Source organism: Piliocolobus tephrosceles, chromosome 1 (assembly GCF_002776525.5).
Source record: "Piliocolobus tephrosceles isolate RC106 chromosome 1, ASM277652v3, whole genome shotgun sequence".
Taxonomy (NCBI): domain Eukaryota; kingdom Metazoa; phylum Chordata; class Mammalia; order Primates; family Cercopithecidae; genus Piliocolobus; species Piliocolobus tephrosceles.
Genome location: NC_045434.1, coordinates 86,928,985 through 86,935,572, shown reverse-complemented (window position 1 = coordinate 86,935,572; position 6,588 = coordinate 86,928,985). Strand labels below are relative to the sequence as shown.

Below are 6,588 nucleotides of genomic sequence, written 5' to 3'. Positions count from 1 at the left end.
GGGAGAGACCAGGGGCGGGGAAGGGAGGGAAAGGAGGTAGAGGCAGGTGTCACTTCCTTCGCCGGCTCCCGCAGCTGGTTGGTCGGCTGAGTGGCTGAGGGTGGGGCGGAAGAGCAGAAGGGGACCGGGAAAGGCGTTGTCGGTGACATCACGGATAGGGCGATTCCTATGTAGATGAGGCAGCGCAGGGGCTGCTGCTTCGCCACGAAGGATTTCGGTTGCTGTGGGAGCAAGTCCAGGACCGCCGGTTGGACGTGATCGTCCCAGCTGTGTGTCAGGGCTGGGAGGGCTCGGGGTGGCATGGTGGGGGCGGTGGTGGTGGTGGGGGGGCATGCGCGTGGCAAGTGACCGTGCGTGTGAAGGGTGAGGCGTATGGGGCTGTGGCAGGGTGGAGGCGTCTGAGTTCATACTTACCTGGCAGGGGAGATACCATGATCACGAAGGTGGTTTTCCCAGGGCGAGGCTTATCCATTGCACTCCGGATGTGCTGACCCCTGCGATTTCCCCAAATGTGGGAAACTCGACTGCATAATTTGTGGTAGTGGGGGACTGCGTTCGCGCTTTCCCCTGATGTTTTGTATTGCCAAAAAAAGAGTACATGTGGAATGGTGATATTTACTTGGGTGAATCGAGATGTTGCCGTTTTTCTCGCTGGATCCTCTGTGATCGTGTTTACTACAAGCTCTAACTTGCGCGAGAGCTGCATAGCTTTTCCTTTTGTACAGAAAACTGCTAAGGCTGAGTCAGCAGGCGAATCACCTGACGTCAGGAGTTTGAAACCAGCTGAGCTAACATGGCGGCCTGTAATGCCAGCTACTCAGGAGGCTCAGGTAGGAGAATCTCTTGAACCCGGGAGGTGGAGGTTGCAGTGAGCTGAGATCGTGCCAGTACACTCCAGCCTGGTTGACAGAGCAAGTGATGCTGCTCTTAAAAAAAAAAAAGAAAAAGAAAAAGGCTGGGCACTAGGACTGAAGTCTGCAATCCCAGCACTTTGGGAGGCCAAGGCAGGCGGATCACAAGGTAAAGGGATGGAGACCATCCTGGCCAACATAGTGAAACCCCATCTCTAGTAAAAATACACAAATTAGCCCATCTGTAGTCCCAGCCACTTGGGAGGCTGAGGCAGGAGAATCACTTGAACCCGGGAGGTGGAGGTTGCAGTGAGCCGAGATCGAGCCACTGCACTCCAGCCTGGGCAACAGAGTTAAAAAAAAACAAAAACAAAAACAAAAAAACTCCGTCTCAAAAGCAAAAAACAAAACAAAACAAAAAACCCACTGCAAATCATAATGCATTCTACTTAATTTAATGTATGTTTAGCTTTAGAGGACTCCTTGAGAAAAGTGTCTCTCTAAATGTGATTGAGAGTTCAGGAATTCCTTCATTTGTGTTTCTGTCTCTTTGTCTTCAGTTAAATTCATGCACTATTAAATGGAATATTTGTAAAATGAAAATACAGTCTAAGCTCAATTTTACGAAAGCATATACATATATACATGTATATATATAAAATATCTAACTCCCATATATATGTATATGTGTATATATATAATATATAGTTCATATATATATATTTATTGTTCTGTTTTTTCTTTTGCAGGGGCGTGGGGGGGACAGTCTAGTCAAAATATGTATTCTTCTCTCTGTAGATATACCAGAAGAACATGATTCTATCAGTGTTGCACTGATGTTAACAAAAGTTATTTTGAACTTAGGATGATCAGAAATTTTACATATTTGTACTTTTTATGTATTGCTGGTATGGTCTATGCTAAGCATGTATTTTTTTTAAAAAAATGAGAGTAACTTTAAAATGATTTGGAAGAAAAAATATGTACATACATGAACAGTACTTAATTCCAGGTGGTGGGAATATGGATGACTCATTATCTTCTTCTTTCTGTATCTTTTATATTTTTAAATGGAAAAACTCAATGACCTGGAATTGAAAGAACAGATTTGGAAGGGGTGCGGGGCAGGTGAGAGGAAAATGCAAGGAAAGGACAAACCCAGTTCTGGCAGGACCGTGTTTAAGTTGAAGATTTCTGGGGAGCGGTTGTTGGGATAAGAAGGATATGGGGGAGGCAGGAGAATCATGAAAATATTTAGGACAGTGTATTGCCTGTCATATCATTCCTCCTCCTTTCGTGTTTCTTCAAAAGAAATACACAGACTTACGTTTCTTTTCAACCGTATGTACCATTTGTGTTTCTCTTTTATTAACGTAACTGGTGAGTTTATCTTGCTGGTTGCCCAGAAAAGCCAATGGAGCCGAGAACAGCAAGCTTTCTCCAATAGAGAAATAATCTAATAAATGCAGAGACAGCTAAGTGACCAGGACAGAGGTTTATTGTTACTCAAATCTGTCTCCCCCCAAATTCAGAGGGTACTTTTTTTTTTTTTGGATAGTTTGGTGGGCAGGGGGCTAGGGAATGGGGAAAGCTGATTGGTTGGGTTGGGGATGAAAATCACAGGGAGTCATAGCTTATCTTCCTGCACTGAGTCAGTCCCTGAGTGGGGGCCACAGGACCAGATGAGCCAGTTTACCAGTCTGGATGTGCCAGCTAGTCCATCATAAGGCATAAGGCAGGGTCTGAAAAATACCTTGAACACCAATCTTAGGTTTGACACTAATGATGTTATCTATAGGCACAACTGGGGAGCTTAGGAATCTTGTGGCTTCTGGCTTCATGGCTCCTGAGCCATAATTTCCAATCTACTGTCTAATTCGTTAACTTTGCTAAGGAGGTCTGATCCCCAAGAAAGGAAGAAAGGAAGAGGTTTGTCTTGGGAAAGGGCTATCATCTTTGTTTCAGACTCAGACTTGGGACTAAACTCTGATATTTAGCCTGACCTATGTCCAGGAGTGGACGACGGAAGCTTGGAGGTTAGAAGCAAGATGCAGTGCTCAGGGTCACTTAGCCAGGGAACAAGGATTTGAAAGCAGGAATTTGAAGTGAAAGCAGCCTGGCTCCAGAAGACGTTCTCAGAACCACTGTGTATATATTTCTCCTAACAAAAATACCCTTGCAAAAATTATGACAGTGAGAAAAACCTGACATAGGAAAAGTATGATAGTGAAAGAAATCTGCCCGGAGTGACCCTGGGCAGGTAACTTAAAATCTCTGCATCTTAGTTTTCTCATATGGAAGATGATTATGATGGTGTGACCTTGGCCTGTGGTAAGGACTAAATAAGTAATCATGCACACTCACTGACTGTGCCTGACATGTGGCCCTTGGCATATCAGGCAGAGTTGATGATGTGCATATGTTACTTATTTGCATGTTAGCTCTTGTATTTTGCCTGCAACACTGCACAAAGAGCAGATGTGGCCAGGTGCGGGGGCTCATGCCCATAATCCCAGCACTTTGGGAGGTCGAGGTGGGCAGAGCACCTGAGGACAGGAATTCGAGACTAGCTTGGCCATCATGGAGAAACTCTGCCTCTACTAAAAATACAAAAAGTAGCCAGGCATGGCAGTGCACCTGTAATCCCCATTACTCAGTAGGCTGAGGTGGAAGAATCACTTGAACCCAGGAGGCAGAGGTTGCAGTGAGCTGCAATTGTGCCACTGCACTCCAGCCTGGGTGATAGAGTGAGACTCCATCTCCAAAAAACAAACAAAAAGAGCTGATGTGATGAAAATTTGTTGTATTGAAGTTACAGCAGCGATACTTTCCAGTGGCGGTGCACCCTCCCAGGGAGACTGCAGCAATCCTCTCACTAGCAGTAACCTCCTGGGCTGGGAGGTCCCAGGAAGGCCCCTCAATCTCCAGCAGGTTTGATCCTCTAGGAGCTTCAGGAAATGAGCTAGAGAAGTATTTCTATCTGGGAAGGACTGGGAGTTCATTAGCTCATCTGTTCAGCTCATCCAAAGGGGAATAATGATTCAATCTCTTGCTTCAAACCTGCCCCAATACAATTTTTATCATTTTACAGTAGAAGATATTTGCACATGTAAGGGAGGAAATATGGCTTTTCCTAACCCAGCCTAGGTTCACTGCTGAGAACCTTACAGCAAAAGACAGACTAACAAGAGAAGAGAGCATATCTAGTTATTTAATGTAAGTTTTACATGACAGAAGAGCCTTGCTAAGGAAATGAAGACCTGAAGAAACAGCTAAACCTCAAGTTTTTTTTTTTGATTATTTAATTTAATTTATTTTTTTTAATGGTAGGTTTGATGAATACTGGATAGCTCTAGAGAAGTGTGATATGATGAAAGGAGTATGATCTAACGCTAATAAACTGGGGGAAACGTAGCCAGGCCTGTATGTTCAGACTCTGTGTTGCTGTGTTTTCAGACACAACAATGCACATTTCCTCTGGTTACAAAGAGAGCACCTCTCACATGACAGCCTTATGATCAGCTTCAGGAAAGAAGGGCAGGGGGAGAGTGACAGTGACCTTCCTGCTTCTGTTGTTTTCTCAAATTCCTTTAGCATAAAATATTCAATACCCCGAGTTGTTATATTTTGGAGTAGTGTGTCCTGAACCCCACCATGTACATGCTATAAAACCCAGAATCTTTGAAGAGTAATACTTATGACTATAAAATATTTAAATGCAAAATACAAATGATGACTGGGCATGGAGGCCAGCACGTAATCCCAGCACCTTGGGAGGCCCAGGCAGGCAGATCACTTGAGTCCAGGAGTTCAAGACCAACCTGGCCAACATGGCAAAACCATTGTCTCTACAAAATATACAAAATTAGCTGGACACCGTGTTGTACACCTGTGGTCCCAGCTACTTGAGGAGGGGGTGCTGAGGATCAACTTAAGCAATATCATATGTAAAAATAAATTTTTTTTCCTTTAAGTTTTAGTCAAGTGAAGCAATGGGAGTGGAGAAGAAACAAAGAAATCTGTAGCTAGTTGTGATAATTGGTTGTAAACAGGAATGATTTTTTATGCGTTATACACAGTTGTCAAAGTTACATATGCTCCAAAGCTGGTGGTGAACAGCAACAACAGCAGTGTCCTGGTCCCCCCTACATTTCTCTCCAGGGATAACAATTTTCCTCTCCTCTCCCCTCCCCTCCCCTCCCCTCCCCTCCCCTCCCCTTTTCTTTTTCTTTTTCTTTTTCTTTTTCTTTTTCTTTCTTTTAGACAGAGTCTTGCTCCGTCCTCAGGCTGGAGTGCAGTGGCACGATCTCAGCTTAAGCTCACTGCAACCTCCACCTCCCGGGTTCAAGCGATTTCTCTGTCTCAGCCTCCTGAGTAGCTGGGGTTACAGGCACGCGCCAAGACACCTGGCTAATTTTTGTATTTTAGTAGAAACCGGGTTTCACCATATTGGCCAAGATGATCTCCATCTCCCGACCTCGTGATCCGCCGGCCTCGGCCTCCCAAAATGCTGGGATTATAGGCGTGAGGGATAACAATTTTCAATGCATGCAGCCAGCCTCTACATATTGTTACTCTTTGACTGTCCAATTTTCCATCCCAGGCCCTGCAGTTCAGCCTGCAAGGGGAAATGGAATTTGTGTGTTTTCCTTCCTGCCAGTTCACTCCAAGGAGCCAACAAGGCACCTCTCTCCCATCCCCCACCCCCACACCTCCGCACGCCGTCCAAATTGAGCCCCTCAAAGACTGCGGTGTTTTTCAGTCCTTCGTAACCGCTGAAAATTTTCATATTTGCACAATATGAAAATGAGAGCGATGCTCCTGAGCGCCTGGAGGGACATCTTAGCTTGCTCTCAAGACCCACCATGAGCCACATCCACAGTGTTCTGCCAAGCAGAAGAAAAGATTTTTGCATCTGTCACGTCCTAAGGCATCTTCTCCTTGGGGCAAGGTCCTGGCCGGGCGAGGGGGAGCCCCTACCGTCCTGCACTTATCCCTTGGAGCTGCTCAGACTCCTCTTACCCGTGGCCCTGCGGGAGTCCGGCCCGGCGACCGAGGATCAGAACCCGCGCTCCCAGCCCGGGCGCTTGAAGAGGCTGCCTCGCGGATTTCTCTTTCCGGCTGAAATCTTGGGAGGAAAGAATGAGATTTCCCAGAGTCAGGTTCCAAAGCTTAGTGAAACAGCGACTTTTAGGGCCCGCAATAGAGACGTAGGAGCTAGAAATTGGGCTTGGAAATTTGAATATGAAGAACAGTATAAATTAACATTATTAGGAATAGGATGGGCCATCTGAATAAAACAGTGTTATTCCTAAGTTAGGTCTCGAACTATCGACCCTAAACTGAGACACAATCTCCAATGACTGAGCTAACCCCATCAGAATTTCTCATGCCACCATTTACTTACCACAAAGACAACGGGTGCCATTACGAGATTTCCCGGGTGAAAGGAATCTAGGGGTCTAGGATTGAGGGGCGGCAGCCTTTTTAGTGGAGGAGACCTCTCACTCCGAGGTCCAGGGTCGCCCTGAGAGGTGGTGGGGACTTGTTCGGTTGCTGGGGCGCTGGCTGTGGGGTCCAGGCCTCCAATTGCAGGGGGCCAGGAGGCTCACCCAGGACTGGGACCAGGATTGGTGACTCCGATTGGATGTTTGGGCAATTTCTCTGTGGACCAGGCCACTGCGAGAAGCCAGTTTCTAGGACCCGGACCCCTGAGGAGGGGACGGGAGAGGAGGAA

At 46.2% G+C, this 6,588-nt stretch overlaps 1 non-coding gene across 1 annotated transcript; it reads left to right on the top strand.

The window, feature by feature from the left end:
* The first annotated feature begins 406 nt into the window (after window positions 1-406).
* LOC111544035 lies at window positions 407-570 on the top strand. Its single transcript, XR_002732017.1, has one exon. It is a non-coding gene; the product is annotated as a U1 spliceosomal RNA (small nuclear RNA).
* Window positions 571-6,588: the final 6,018 nt, after the last annotated feature.